At 36.3% G+C, this 15,848-nt stretch overlaps 2 protein-coding genes across 20 annotated transcripts in view; one reads left to right on the forward strand and one right to left on the reverse strand.

The window, feature by feature from the left end:
• The window catches only part of CMSS1 (cms1 ribosomal small subunit homolog), a 395,732-nt gene that overhangs the window by 185,679 nt on the left and 194,205 nt on the right, over positions 1–15,848 (reverse strand). For 4 of the 18 annotated variants that reach the window (XM_084991617.1, XM_084991615.1, XM_084991613.1 and 1 more), the window contains one exon: positions 11,278–11,327. The exons of the other annotated variants lie outside the window; for them this stretch is intronic. The gene's annotated coding sequence lies outside the window, so the exon portion shown is untranslated. The remainder of the gene's footprint in view (positions 1–11,277; positions 11,328–15,848) is intronic. 18 annotated transcript variants of the gene reach the window in all.
• The window catches only part of FILIP1L (filamin A interacting protein 1 like), a 295,463-nt gene that overhangs the window by 91,894 nt on the left and 187,721 nt on the right, over positions 1–15,848 (forward strand).

Raw genomic sequence — 15,848 nt, forward strand, 5'->3', positions numbered from 1 at the left:
GCAGGTCTATCTCACAAAAGCAGCCATGAACAGTACAGGTCTGTAGACGGGTGAGGAGGATAAGCCCTACCAAGAAAATTCTTCCATGCAGTCTTTCTCTCTTATCTAATTATGGTTATTTAGAGATAGAAATGATAAATCTCATGACCTGGATTAACTCCCTATAATAAACGAGGATCATTTTTGATATCAAGGAGAATTTAAAGAAAAACATATGTTAATTAGTAACACCATAACTACAGGTAAACTAAGCATCAAGTTAGATACTTTGTGGTAATAAGTCAAAGTGCACTTTATAGACCTGTATTCAGCTAGCAGCCAGACAAGCACAATGAAGGGCTAGGATATCAGTCCTCTCTGGTGTCATGGGAAAACCCTCACTTGGGAGTCAGAACACACAGCCTGGCTACCAACTAGTTTCAGGATTTTGGTTAAGTCCTATAACCACCCAGGTCTCATGTGTAAAATGAAGAGAAGGTGGAGAGTACAGATTAAGGAGTTCTCACACCTTAGTGGTCCATTTATACAATTCTGTTCTTTTGTTTAACTCAGGGCTGAGCCCACATGTACTGAATGCTGGATAGAATGCTGTTCTCCAGGATGGCCCCTGCAACTTCTATTTAAAGAATTGTGTTTGTTCCCAAACCTGTTTATACCTGTTAGATTTACAATTATAATTGCATAATTTAATCAAATATTATGTAAGTTTATGAAATATGACAGTGAAGGGAAGAGTTGTTTTCTACACAAAGTACGCAGAATAGTTTGAGAAGACCTGATAAAGGCCAATTACTTAATATGGCTGTCAAGGCAGACATAGGTTGGACAATTCTAAAAGAATGGAAAACAAATTACAACAATCTAGGATTCCTTCTAAAGTCTTTTTCTACTTTAACAAAAAACCATGGAAAATGTAATCATTAAGATATAATTAAAGACCTATAATCAAAGAAAAGGCCTTGGCACTAATTCAAGGCTTCTACTACAACGGAGAAGGGAATAAGAACCACAATGAAATATGACAGAGCCCCATGCTCTCATTTAAAAGCAGGAGAAATAAGCAATGATGGGAGTTCCCTTGTGGTGCAGTGGGTTAAATATCTGGCTTTGTCATTTCAGTGGCCTCAGCTGCTGCTGTGGCATGGATTTGATCCTTGGCTAGGGAATTTCCACATGCCCTGGGCCCAAGCTAAAAAAAAAAAAAAAAAAAAAAAAAAAAAAAAAAAGCAATGATGACACTGAAACAGCTTTCTAGGAAGTGGTTAGGGAAGGAGAGGGGAAGTGGAGAATGGGGTTAAGATTGTGGGAGGGAGGGAAAGACAGACACAGAGATACTGCTTTTGACAGTCTGGCATATCCCTGAACCCACTTCTGCAGAGAGTCATATGTTCATCTCTCCTAAGTTCTCAAATAAAGATTGCTTTAACTACTAGAATTAATAGCTAAGCCCTGACTCTGCCTTCTCAGTTTTTAAAAAATACATATATTTGATAAATTACTTAATGAACAATAATGTTTGTTGAATTTACCTGGGCAATGGGCATTAAGAATGAGAACCCAGGATGCTTTCGTTTCATAAGAGTAAGAAGTGCAGAGTGTGAGCAGTCCTAGGTAGAAATAATAGTTTTCAACAGCAAGACCAGGCCTATAATTTTCTGCAGCACACTATGACATCATGGTTTATATGAGGCCAACTCCATAAATCAAGTTTTACCTAATTACAGATTCTTTTGCAGATCTACATTATTAGAGCAAATAATTAAAACTGCCTAGGCAATAATACAAGCCAGATCTGTTTACAAAATTGTTCTTTTTCCTCCCCAAACTCTTTTGGTCTCACCACCACTTACAGATCTTTCACATTTAGTAAATTATAGACTTAGAGCATTTCTTTTAGTCTGACTTCACTTTCAAGGAATTCTTCAATTAACTTTACGTTGCTTTAAGCTGTTCATCCAACGAGAAAACAATCTGTGGTTTTTGACTCTTTTGCGTGCCAATGGCTGCCATCCATGTTTGACTTTCAGACACACTGTCTCTTGAGAGCCAGGCTCTGTTTGCATAAAACCAGCCAGTTGTCATAGCATTTTGACAAGCACTATAGAAAAACAAGAAACAATACTCCATAGTGGCTAAACTGGGAGAATTACCACTGCAGTGGTGACTGCACTGGGGACACACATGACATCCACACCCAACCACCTGGCCTGAGCCAGAAAGTAACACATACTCCACTTTCATCTGTGAACTTTGCACTTTCAGGCACCATCTCTTTATCATCAATTCCTCCCCACTTTTCCCAAAATGGCTAAAACACCAGAAACTCATGGAAAGGTGTGGCTATTCTAACAATAGGCAAAAATGCCAGTGGAAATCTAGGAAACAAGATATTGCATTGCCTTTCCAGTGGTTACAGTGTATCTAGTTTCAGATCTTCAGCCAAATACAGTGTAATAAAAAAACATGAGCTCAGAGATGGGATTTCAGTCCTAAACCTTGAATTTTCTCAGACTCTGGTATGGCACCTCCACTTTTTTTTTTTTTTTTTTTTTTTTAAGGCTTACTCACTGATGTTTTAAAGAAGTGTAAATAACAACTGGGCAGTGGAAAATAACCATGGGAACAGATGATGAAAACAAATTATGATCAATGAGAAAAAAGATCCTTCAGTCTTCTACCTATTAGAGCTGAGTCAAGCATAATGAAATCTCTCTCACTTTCCTCTTTCCTGGTCTTGGCCAGTTTCTGTGTGATCCTCACCTATGTCTATCCTATGGAAGCACCTGAGAAACCAAAAGAATAATAATCCAGGCATGATATTTTGAAGGAATCTTGAATACTCAGGCTCAATATAAGATGACTGTGAGATTTATTTTTTCCCCAAATCACGCTCAATGAGGTTCCTGTAACAGGATGTGCAATATCTGAAAACTGTAGGCCTTTCCAAAGCAATGGAATGAACACTCTGGGAGAGCCAGGCCATAACAAGCACACACAGGTGAGGCCAGAGGATTGGAAATGGATGAACAGGCCAGGTGAAGTTTAAGGTCTCATAATGGACGTGGCCCTGGTTCAACATGGGCTAGCAATGGATGGGAGGACAATGGAAGGTCTACTGTTTTCTTCACACTAGAACAGTACTTGACTCCTCTCTTAATGTTACTTCTACTGCCCCTGAATCAAAAGACCTGTAGGATTCCTGAGATATCCTAAGTTATTCTAATACCATTGTCCCCAACCTCACCCTGGTTTTCCCTCTCTATTTTTATTTAAAATTCCCATGTGAATTTTATCACATTTTGCTTCCAAGCTATTACTGCTTCTTTGCAGAAAAAGAAGATGGGCATAACTATGTCTGCCTCATGTCTGCTCTCTTTCTCTCTCTTCCTCTAAAATACAGATAGACCCACACAAAGACACACAGAGATATATACACAAGCAGATACATACAGAACTAATGTCCAAGATATTCTTCCTTCTTCATTAAAAAGATAAGTTTTATAAAGTATCAGATATTCTTTCTTTAACTTGCAATTCACTGTTCCTATAGAATTATCTTTATGTCTGTTCTGAGAATTTAAAAATACAAGCAACCAAAGACACATGATATAAAATTCACTAATTTGTACAAAGCACTGCTTTATGGATGGCCAGCACTTTTCCAAAGAGAGGTCATAATACAGATCTTGTTTCAAACTCAAGAAGCTCAGGATATCTCTTCTCTTGCCTTTCTGTTCTAATACTTAGATTCTCCACACAAAGCAAAATGTTGTAGGAATTTTCTCTGCAAGGAGGCAATACTGAAATTTGGGAAAGGTTACCTTTTCTCTTGAAACTTCTTGTCTAATCCTGTGCACTATTAGCTTATTTCTCAGAGTAAAGGTGGTAAAGTTGCCTAACTTGGGAGGAGAAAAATGAACCAACAGGAATACAGTTAAGGGTATAAAAATTTAAGTCTCACTTAGAAATGCCAAAGAAGAATGAACTTACTATGTATAGAAACTCTAGAGTATGTCACCAGAAACTCAAGTACTTTTAATAGTTTTGTTTGATTCCTAGAAAAGCAGTGGCAAAGGGATGACTGTGTTCTTAATTTCTAGATGAGAGCAGTAAGCTGAGGAATTCTGCAGTGGGATATAAGGTCTAGATAATTGACAGGCCTTGAACAGCAGAGCACAGTGACACAAAGAAAACCCCAAATTATTCACTACCTTCTAATAAGATAGCTCTTAGTAATAAAGAGCAACATGTATAGTGGTTTGGTAAATTTTAAATTAAATAATTAAAAATAAGCACTTTTAAAACACTTTAAGACTACTTGAAAAAAAAATGTTTTCAGTTACAATTCGTTTTTAACTTGCTGCTTCCTTTGGTGAGAGTCAGGTGAGAGAGGCTCCTTCCTTCTAATTTATATCTTTATGTCTTTTAGGCCTTGGCAAAAGATACCATTCCATCTGCAACTCACAAAAAAGAATGGCCACAACAATGCTGGGTGAGACCTGTAGGATACTCTATCTCAGGCCTTCAAAATATTCACAGCTTAACAAATCAATCATTTCTCTGCTGATGGCATCTAACTTTCTTTGGAAATTCAGGGACTGTGGAGAAAATATTTTGGCTTTCCAGGATAAGATTGTACAGATTTTGACCTTAGAGTTTCTGGCTATAAACTTGTCTTCTATCAAGAAGCCAGAGTACTAGACCATAAATGAGATAATACAGCTTTTAGAAGATTTACAAATGATTTACTTGAAGAATATCTGAAATAGAAAAGAGGGTATGAGAGAAAATAAGATAAATGAAGACAGGATTTTTTAAAAAAAATTATAGTTGATTTACAACGTTGTGCCAATTTCTGCTGTACAGCAAAGTGACACACACATTCTTTTTCTTATATTATTTTCCATCATGGTGGATCCCAAGAGATTAGATACATAGTTACCTATATTATACAGCAGGACCTTACTGCTTACCCATTCTAAATGTAACAGTTTGCATCTACCAACCCCAGTCCATGCACTCCCTCTCCACTCTGCCTTGGCAACCACAAGTTTGTTCCTCATGTCAGTTAGTCTAAGATACAAGATTTTTGTTTGTTTGTTTGTTTTTTTGTTTTGTTTTGTTTTGTTTGCTTTTTAGGGTGGCATATGGAGGTTCCCAGGCTAGGGGTCGAATCGGAGCTGTAGCTGCCAGCCTAAGTCAGAGCCACAGCAATGCCACATATGTGCCTACACCACAGCTCATGGCAACGCTGGATCCTTAACCCATTCAGCGAGGCCAGGGATCGAACCCACAACCTCATGGTTCCTAGTCAGATTCGTTTCCGCTGTGCCATGACAGGAACTCCAAATTTTTAAAACATCATGTGGGGAAATGAAGACATCAAATGCCGCGTAATTTTAGAAAATAAAATTACAAGGTACATGATGTTAGCAAAGTTTTCGATTATAGTAAGGCTTCCCAGGAAATAAGAAAACTTGCATGGCTATTACCCAGGTTTCTTATTGAATCAGAGATATTACTCAGAAAGTAAAATTGCATATAATACATAGACATTTCAAGCCAGTTTCCTTGTGCCACATTCCCTCTGCCCTTAATCTCACACTAGCCACTTCCTTTAACTAAAAAAAAAAAGAACCACTGTAACTTTCTCATATTCCCCTGTAAATTCTAAGTGAATAGGAAAAATCAAGTGAAAATAAGCCATGAAATCAGATGACAACATGAAACTTATTCTTTAATGTTGTGATACTAGCTTGAAAGATTACACTCTCACAGAATGTAAATGACATTCTTATACAAACACACATTAGCTTACCTTTACACCATCAAATAAAACTTTTAAATAAAAAAGGGATGAAAAGACAGTCAAATGCTATACATAAGAAATCTAGAAATAATTTTAGAGAAAAAAAAGAACCTGCTACTGTCTTTAAGTAGACCAAAACACCACAATCTAACTTTAAATCACAGATAATCCAAGAATTCTGAAGTTTCCTCATTAACTGACTCTTCAGAAAAGATTTTAGTATACGTGTTGCTGGTAACACAAAATACATACAGAGGAACTTCACTGTCAGTTACTATGGTGCTTCTTCTTGCTCTCATACGGTAAAGTGGGTGCCACGTAGATTTAAGCAAATAAATATGACAGGGTTAAAGTGGATAAAAAGATGCTGAAGGGATGTTATAAGCTAACAGTTACTAATAACAGGAGAGGTAACAGTTACTAATAACAGGTATGATTAACATCCATTAAAAATGTCACCTAGCTTTACTGCTCCAATCAGTATCAGAGGCTCAGAAAACTGCTGATCTAACATGCTAGTTCTTTCACCTCTGTATAATGTACAGCTTGAGTTAGACATCTCTCTAGCAGTTGTTTCATTTTCAGATTAACTGGTAATCAGATACAGCCATAAAATTTAACTAATATTTTATAAAAACTTTTTAATGATAGACATTTTCAGGACATATCATTTTGAAAAAGAACATAAAAATGAGCCTACTATAGAAGCCTTTTTTTAAAAAGAAATGAAGTATATTTGATTTAAAATATTCTATTTGTTTCAGGTGTATAGCATAGCAATTCAGCATTTTTGTGGATTATATTCCATTGAAGAATGTTACAAGATAATGGCTATAATTCCTTGTGCTATAAAGTCTATCCTTTTTGCTTATATTTTATTATAGTAGTTTGTATTTATTAATTTTATACTTCTCATTTGACCTCTGTAAGTCTTTATTAAGAATACACACACTCGGGAGTTCCCTTCGTGGCTCAGCAGTTAACAAACCCAACTAGGATCCACAAGGATGCAGATTCGATCCCTGGCCTCACTCAGGGGGTTAAGGATCCAGCATTGCTGTGAGCTGTGGTGAAGGTCACAGACATGGCTCAGATCCCGTGTTGCTGTGGCTGTGGTGTAGGCCAGTGGCTGTAGCTTTGATTCCACCCCTATCCTGGGGACTTCCATATGCTGCAGGTACAGCCCTTAAAAAAAAAAAAAAAAAAAAAGAATACACACACTCACAAACTGTGAATTTGAAAAACTAATACAAATTCATTTAAAGATCTCCATTATAGTTCAAAATCAAACCAGATCTCAGGCAAATATAAAATGGTTCATAAAGAATCTATAGAAAATTATTAGATAAGAGCACTTAAATTAATATTTTAGACACAACTAATTCTCACATGGTCACTGGATAACATAGACTGAAGTGTTATAAAATCTGAATCTATTCCTAGAAGTACTGCTAAGAAAGGGAATAAAGGAAATGTGTGCTTTTTAAATTTATAGCAACATTTCATGTATCAGAATTGTCTGAAAAACTCAAGAGATTCAAGAAATAAGCAAAAGGATAAGAAGGACCTCTGAAAAGCCACAATCTACAAATTTAATAGAGTTTATACACTAAAGAGCTTCTTAAGAGTTATGCTCTTAATTTATTTGTATGGCTGGTTATTTCAGCTATCATATTAGGACGGGAGGTTCAGAGATATACTCTAAGAGGAGTCTGCCAGTCTTCACAGCCAGGAAGTCAGAGAAGCTATAAAAAACTGGCTCCATATTTCCAAAACACAGCAATCAGAAGCTGAGTAGTAGAGTGGTAAAAAGACCCATGTATCTAAAAGGGCCTGAGAGGATCACAACACATAGGAGGTGCTAAATAAACAGATGCTGAAGTGAAATGAACCAAATGATGACCTTATAGGATACAGAAATCAATCCACAACTGGTGCCTTAGTTCAAAAAAGTTTAAAAATGGTTAGCATATATTCTTTCAAGGCAAATAAATAATACTTTAGAAAGTTTTTCATCTAAACCAGTTAAATAATGTATGTATTTAAAAGTCTCTCAACGTGCTTGAGATTATTTTACATTTATGGTACCTCTCCTCCCCTCATTTATCAGATACTGTGAGTACCAACTGTGTACCTGGCAGTATACCAATTGCTATAGGTACAAAAATGAGCAAAAGCAACACAGTCCTTAAATTCATGGGGCTTTTAGCCCAGTGAAGGCAAATAGGTAGGGACACTGAGGCACAAAGTATTTAAATGCTGGTTTCTCTTCTGTAATTTTTGCATAGCTGTAGCAATTTTTACTTCAACAATCTTAAGTTTCAGTTTCAAAGCCATCAGATTTCTAGAAGCAATGAACTTGAGATTAAGAATATTTTAAAAATATTTTTCAACTGTTTAGAAAGAACTTTTTTTTTTTTTTTTTTTTGTCTTTTTGCCTTTTCTAGGGCCGCTCCTGAGGCATATGGAGGTTCCCAGGCTAGGGTCTATCGGAGCTGTAGCCGCCGGCCTACACCAGAACCACTGCAACGCAGGATCCAAGCCGTGTCTGCAACCTACACTACAGTTCCCGGCAACGCCAGATCTTTAACCCACTGAGCAAGGGCAGGGACCGAACCGGCAACCTCATGGTTCCTAGTTGGATTTGTTAACCACTGAGCCCCGATGGGAACTCCAGAACTTATTTTAGAAAAGAAACAAAAAGAACATGGTCATGGTCATTTCTTTTTTTTTTTTTTTTAGGGCCATACTCACGGCATATGGAAGTTCCCACGCTAGCTCACGGCAACAATGGATCTTTAACCCACTGAGCTGGGCCAGGGATTAAACTGCAGCCTCATGGATACTAGTCAGGTTTGTTACTGCTAAGCCACAACGGGAACTCCTCATTTCATTTTCTATTAAATTTAATTTCAAATATTTGTTGCATACTTTATCTAATACAACTTATTGACCTTGAAATGGGACTATTTTCAGAACGTGCTTAGAGGATACAGAAATCAATCCACAACTGGTGTCTTAGCCTTGATATTAACTCATTTCATAATTATTAGCCACATAAACTCTCTTTTCAGATGGCAGTTAGCTGAGCTGAAATTCAACTGAATATATGAGATATTTAATTTGCCATGGTGTAAGGAAACTGAATTCCTCCTTAAGCATAACTTCTTCTCTCCCAAGTCTTAAGGTATTAGGGAAGATTCTTATCTCTAGATGCTCCTAACCCTTACATTAAATGACATATATTCTTCAAAAGGCTCCTGATTTTTCTCTCAAGTTATAAGATTCTACATTAGAATGTTGGCATTTTCTTTAAATACAAAGAATATTTTATTTAGTTTTGCACTTTTAATGACACTAATGAAAAACCAGAGAGATTCTCAGGATAGAAAAAAGGAAAGCAGCACTGAAATTAAATTATTTTTAAAAAACTCATATCTAACAGAACTTATGAATGGTTGACAAGCCAGTAATTCTATCAATCTCCTTTCCAGTAAAAGGACCAGAAAGAATTTTTAGACAGTTATTTCTTTGGAATACAGACAACAGATGAAAGTATTAAAAATCCAATTCAAGTATAGAATCAATCAACATTTTTTATCAATCAACATTTATTGTTTTTTGAATGCTTTGAGTTAAAGGATACTCTTCACTCCTTGCTCCCTACCTACCATTCCCCTCATAAAGATTTCAAAATAAATCTAATTTAGGTATATGATTACTGACATATTAGGGAATAACCAAATCTCAGTATGAGGAAGCATCCATACAATATCATATGTTGCCAAACATAAGGTAGCTGGGTCTAAAATGGGAAGTTTTCCCTTTTAAAAACTCCAATATTAAAATATTCAAACTCACATTTAAAAGTCTAAAAAAGGAGTTCCCACTGTGGTGCAGTGGAAACAAATCTGACCAGTATCCACAAGGATGTAGGTTTGATCAGCGGCCCTGCTCAGTGGGTTGGGGATCCGGTGTTGCCATGAGCTGTGGTGTAGGTCACAGATAAGGCTTGAATCCCAAGTTGCTGTGGCTGTGGCATAGGCCAGCAGCTACACCTCCGATTTAACCCCTAGCCTAGGGACTTGCATATGCCGCACATGCGGCCCTGAAAAGCAAAAAAATTAAAAAAAAAAAAGTCTAATATGAATATATATGTATCCATCCATTCAGTCAACCAAAAGCAAAGTGCTTTACAGAGCAATGGTCACCACCCTATGTAGAGTGAAGCCTATCGCTGGGTAGAGATGGAATAGCCTTCTTAACTAGAAGGAACTTTGAGTCGACCACTAAAGTTTTTAAATAGTGTCAATAACACCCTTTCACTATTTAGTTCAATATCCAAAGATTGTGACTTCTCTCAACCAGCAACAATAAATGCCAATGTTCCATGGTCTCAATAAGATTTATAACTACTAATCACCAAGTATTAAGGTTAAAAACTAAAACTGGAGAGGCAGAAGAAATAATAGGACAGTAGAGTCAAAGGAATATGGCACCCAACTGGTTCTCTGGGTTATTTAAAATTATATCTTTCTAACAAGTTAATCTCTAAAAGAAAACATACAAAAAATTCCCAGTCAAGAAGCGCTAAGATAGTCAAAATGCTGGGAACAGGGTTTTTAGGCTCTGGTTGCTTGTTACTCAATAGATCAATATGTACCTAGTTCTACAGAAAGAAAAATTACCCCATTTCTAAGCAAAAAAATAATTGTTAGGATTCATGACCTACCTACCTTTGTAGAAAGTGTATCAAATACAGACATCCTTTTTATTAGTGAAAAGATCTAGAACACCAAGGAGAAGCCATCTGATACTATGATGTGTCTCTTTATCCCTCTCATTATGCCATTTTAGAGGCTTCAATCTTCTATTATTATGGACTGTAAGCCGTGGTACCATCATTCCGTGGTGCAGAATCATGGTTTTGTACTTCTAAAATTATGTATTATGCATCCCTCTGTTTAATAATTATGTTTTAAAATGAAAAAATTCTGAAGACTTAAAACTCTGATTCAAAAGAAAAGCTCTCTGATGATATAGAATGCTTCCCCTAAGATGCGTAACAGTTGAGAAATGTCAGATTTTCAACCAAATAAAATTAGAAGGCCACTGCTCTAAACTTGGTTGGATTTTCTGAAGTAAGCCCAATCCTTTCTAAATACAATTAAATATAATAACTCTTTCACTTCCTGAAGTTCTAACAGGTAAAACTGATGAAAACAGCTATAAAGCAGTAGATTTCTTTCAACAGGTTTTTTTTTTTTTTTTTGACATAGAAATATTATTTAGTTATATGTCTTCTCCCTTGTTCTTAGCACCCCCAAACCCCTTTTTTCTGACTCTCTCTCATATTTTTTGCCTTCAAGACAAAGCATACTCTGGAGATCAATGTTGTGTGAAAATACAAATTGAGAAATCACAAAAAACAAAGTTTATATCATTTGATAAAAATACAAATACTTTACCCAAATGGAAAATTCCATCAGATGAAATGTCACTCCAATAAATGACTTACCTAAAAACAAGAGAGAAGAAAGTGAGAACTTGGTATTGTATTCAACTCTTGATAGACTAGATTTCAAAAGAAATGGTGGGTATCTTAAACTGATGGACTATCCAAAACAAATAGAAACTATACCAGCTCAGGAAACACCAATTCCTTCAGAAACGGTAATTAATGTTAGAAAGGAAATGGCAAATGGGGAGTGAAAGGAAGTGGTATTTACTTTCAAATCACTTGATTCTCATATGTATTTTAAGAGGTCACTTCTGAAAATGTAGACTTATGTGTCCATAAAGGCCATAGCTAAACTATGGCAATATATGCATGTTACTTTCTCTCCCAAGACCTCTGGTTACTGTCTTAAAGAGACTGTGAAAGCTGCAAACTTTCAAATATCTTTACCTCATATGACTCAAGAAAAAGGTGCCACTGTATCAAGTGCTACTGTAATTTCCTCTGTTGATTTTCTTTCCCCCTTAATACTTAGGTGTTTTGGCTGTTTGCTTTTTTATTTTCCAAAGTGAACAGTGATGTTCATGAAAGGTGCCAGATTAACAACCAAAGGAAATTAAGAGCTTGCTCTATCAAGAGAAAAGGCTCAGTGTAGTGGAGGTGATGAAAGTTTCCCCTACACTGTGCTTTCCTATGTATGTTAGCTCTGACCCATGATCACCCCAGCTCTCCAGTTTTCACGGTCCATTAATGCCTCTGACTACTCAAGCTGCTAACAGGGGCAGGCAATCTTGTTTCTGCTTTTAATGCTATCATTATTATTATACTACCTGAATTCTAACTTCCTCAGAGAAATTATGTAGAAATGTATATTAGCCATAATTTTGTTTCAGGACAACAGGAAAATAAACTGAACTGAAGATGAATCTTAAATAATATTGCAGGTTTGCTTAAAATCCATTAGTTCTTCAAACAGAAGGCGAAGTCTTGAGTGGTCAAATTGAAACAGGCCTTGCTAAATTCAGTCACTTGCACTCCATTTGAATTCTCATTCAGGGATATTTATATATATACATTTATATATTTGGACATGCTTGCAACATGCAGAAGTTCGCAGGTCAGGGATTGAACAATTGCCATAGCATTAACAATGCCAGGTCCTTAACCTGCTGAGCCACCAGAGAATTCCAGGGACATTCTAATACATAACAGTCATAGATCTGTCATTTTTCTTTTCAGTCTATTACAGACCAGTCAACTTTATTATTCATTAGCAAACATAGTAAAGCGTGTGGTGGGTGTTGAGACTACAACTATCATTATATATGAGATTTGGAAATCACCTTCAGTCAAATAGAGAAAAATACCTCTTTCTTGTATTTATAGGTAGCTGGTCCAGGTTTCTGAACTGAGTATTTTGTAAGTATTAATTATTAATCATTAATTAATCTTTACTCTGTCCAGGGATCTATAAAATCATTTTGCTTCATCTAGTCTTTTACCCAACAGCTATTCCATGCTGTCACTTCCTATGCTATGCCAGCTCTTTATGCAAAATGTAAGGACCAGAGCAGGACAATAATTCTTTCCTATCTAGAGTTTATAACAACAAGAGAAGCAAAGCTAGCAAACACATGCAAACTATTAACAGAACAATGAAGTATGATGCTGAATGCTGCTAACAGATCAATACAATTATTTGGTAATTATTTGGAACCATCACAATATTAATAATCCTGCAGTTGTTCCCGGTCTTTGCCATTTTGTCAGAGACAACATTCTCTGTAGCTAGAGTAGATTTCCATTTTGACAAGGTTAGCACTTCCTATAATTTCTAATCTCTAGAAGAGATGAAGAATGAAAATTGCAGGGTAGCAATGACTACAGAAAACACATGGTAACAATTAGACGAAGGGTGCTCTAACTACATCTCATATGGAAATCTTGGAAAATTTTAGTTTGGGAACTTTGCTGTTTTTTCCTTTGCCATGCATACCCTTTATCAAGTGAGTCCTTACGTATTAAAACATCTGGCACTAGCTCAAGTCTATGCTATTGCTGGCAGGGAATCTAACTGGGAAGGAGGGGTGGAGTAGTTACCTTTATCAGGAAAGAACTTAACTTTATGGAAAGGCTCTTTCCTCCTCATTACTTAAGTAGCTTCATTGAAAGACTTAAACCCAGATGTGAGAAGACAGATTATCTCCAAAAGCAGCAGCAATTAACTGTAATTATGTTAGTACAAAGATTAGGAAGGTGGAAAATATTATGCCAACTTAGTAGATGAGCAGGGCAACACCCTGGTTACCGGTCTCACAGCAAAGCTGTGCTAGGAAAACCAACCCCAACCGCTAAGTCCTGAGAATCTAACTACTTAGAAAACTAATAACCCCATGCTATGTAATAACTAAGGGGTAGGAGGCTATGAAAATCTGATTACCATCATATACCAACAGATATTTGCCTCTGCTCCCTCAGTGGTCTGCTCTTTAATTTCTGTTGCCACAATATGACTGATACATCTTTCCCAATGATTTCTAAGAGCTCTATACTTTACAATTCATAACAGTGTCAAAGTAATAAGAATGTTGCCTTTAGCTTCCCTCAGTGAGACACTTGTCCTATTTAAAGCACTTTGGAGGTCGACCTTGTAACTAGAGCAAAACCTGTATATATTCTGGGCCAATTTTAGGCCTCTTTGTGCCTCAGCCACCCAGCTGAGTATACTTCATCCTAAATTCCTTTCTTCATTATATAATGGATTCTTATTTGTTTCATCTGACTGGACTTTTGCATCCTTCATAATTTGGTTTCTCTCATTGCACCACCTTTTTATGGAGGGAGATATATAAGCATGATTTTCAGAATTTGATTATTTCATACAAAATGGATCAGTGAACATGGCAAAAACTTTTTGTGGACACATTACTCTGCTCTACTTGGTCTTCTAGACAAATGAAAATTTCAGGCAATAAGAAATTTTGATCTCAGTGAGCAAAGATAAAAAGGCTAAATCTGAGAGACTCAGATTATGGACTCTCACGGTCATGAAGATGAAAAACAGGAAAAGTAATAAAGCCTTTAGAGCAGAAAACAACAAGTGATTTCTCCTTTTCCCATTATAAACATCTGACAATACACTAATGAATGCCAAGGACACAAGAAATATAACGAGTCAGGGAAAATTATAGCCCACAAGATGGTGTAAACTTCATAGGAAAAATACTAGCTAAGGCACTAAGAAAGCCAATAAACAATGAAAGAGTTATGAAGACGAATATGCTCATTTTTGGACAGAAAGTACATAAAACAAAACCAAACAAAAATACTTTAAAAATAAGTTTGCTTCTAATCCCTCACAATGCACATTAGAGACAGCTCAAGATGATGCATCATGGTTCTACCTATCAGGAATGCTTGCTTACGTTGGCTGATGTGCTGCAATTATTAATTTGGTTATCTGATTCAAAACAGAGTCAGGAACATTTTCTCTTAGCTTTAATTTCTTCACTCAAGTAGCAAATTCTAGGAGTTAAGTACGCTAAGAGCTTAGTGCATCCCAAGTCGGAATTTTCTTACAGGAAGAAAAGAGAAAAGATGAACAAGCTGAATTCTCATTCCAAAGCTAAGTTTTAATAATATAAAATTAAAAGGGTAAAACTAAAACATCTGGAATTTGAATGATGGATTCCATCACTATGTAGAATAAATATATTTTTTAAAGGAGCCTTTAGAGCAGAAAACTATGGATGACCACTCCATGAAAAGGGGTGAAAAGAGGGACTCAAATTTACCAATTTCAAGAAGAAATTTAGAGATTATTTAGGGAAATGACTTATACAAAGGAAAAGATTCAAAGACACCAAAACCAAAATTTCAAGAAGAGCTGAAGAACAGATGAGGGCTTAGGAAGAAGTTAGTTTGGGTTAGTTTCTGAGGTTATCTCAATACGGGCAATGAAATTGGAGGCAGCCTCTGTTACTGCCCCTACTCCTCACACTTCCCTCATATACCTACATCCCACACAGTTTAAAACTACAAGAAATGGCTTTACCCAAAGAACTATGGCTAAGGGCTTTCTGGTTTTAAGGTCTTTTTAGATTCTTGGAAACTTGCTTCCTTCTTTTCTATAAAACTTTAATTCTATTTCCTATCAATTTGCTTTTTTTTCTTTTCTGCTATTCTCCATTCTTGTTCTGGTGTATAACAGTTGAAAAGGCAGTAGTGAAGGTGGGAATGAATGGAACACAGCTGGCCTGTGGCAAAGGGACTGTAAGTAGGAAGCAGCTGCACTTTGGAGGCAAGAACAAAGAATTAGGACCTTCAAAGCTAAGGAAAGCTTCTCCCTGTGTTCTTTCCTCCTTTCACCTTTCCCCCTTCTTGAGAAATGACAGAAATTTCACAAAACATACAGACTTTCTGAATTCATAACAACCTCCTTTTTTTAATATCCATGTGTGTTTAACTTATTACTACTGCTAACATTTTGCATGTACTTAGTATTAAAATTTATCTCCTAAGAGTTTCAAAGAGGTTTATAAATTTTCACTAAAACAAATATGTCTGGGCATATTTTTACAT

Source organism: Sus scrofa, chromosome 13 (genome assembly GCF_054392235.1).
Source record: "Sus scrofa isolate SSC_HxYL_T2T_F1_AM1 chromosome 13, Sscrofa_HxYL_maternal_Yorkshire_Landrace_v2.0, whole genome shotgun sequence".
NCBI classification, from domain to species: Eukaryota; Metazoa; Chordata; class Mammalia; order Artiodactyla; family Suidae; genus Sus; species Sus scrofa.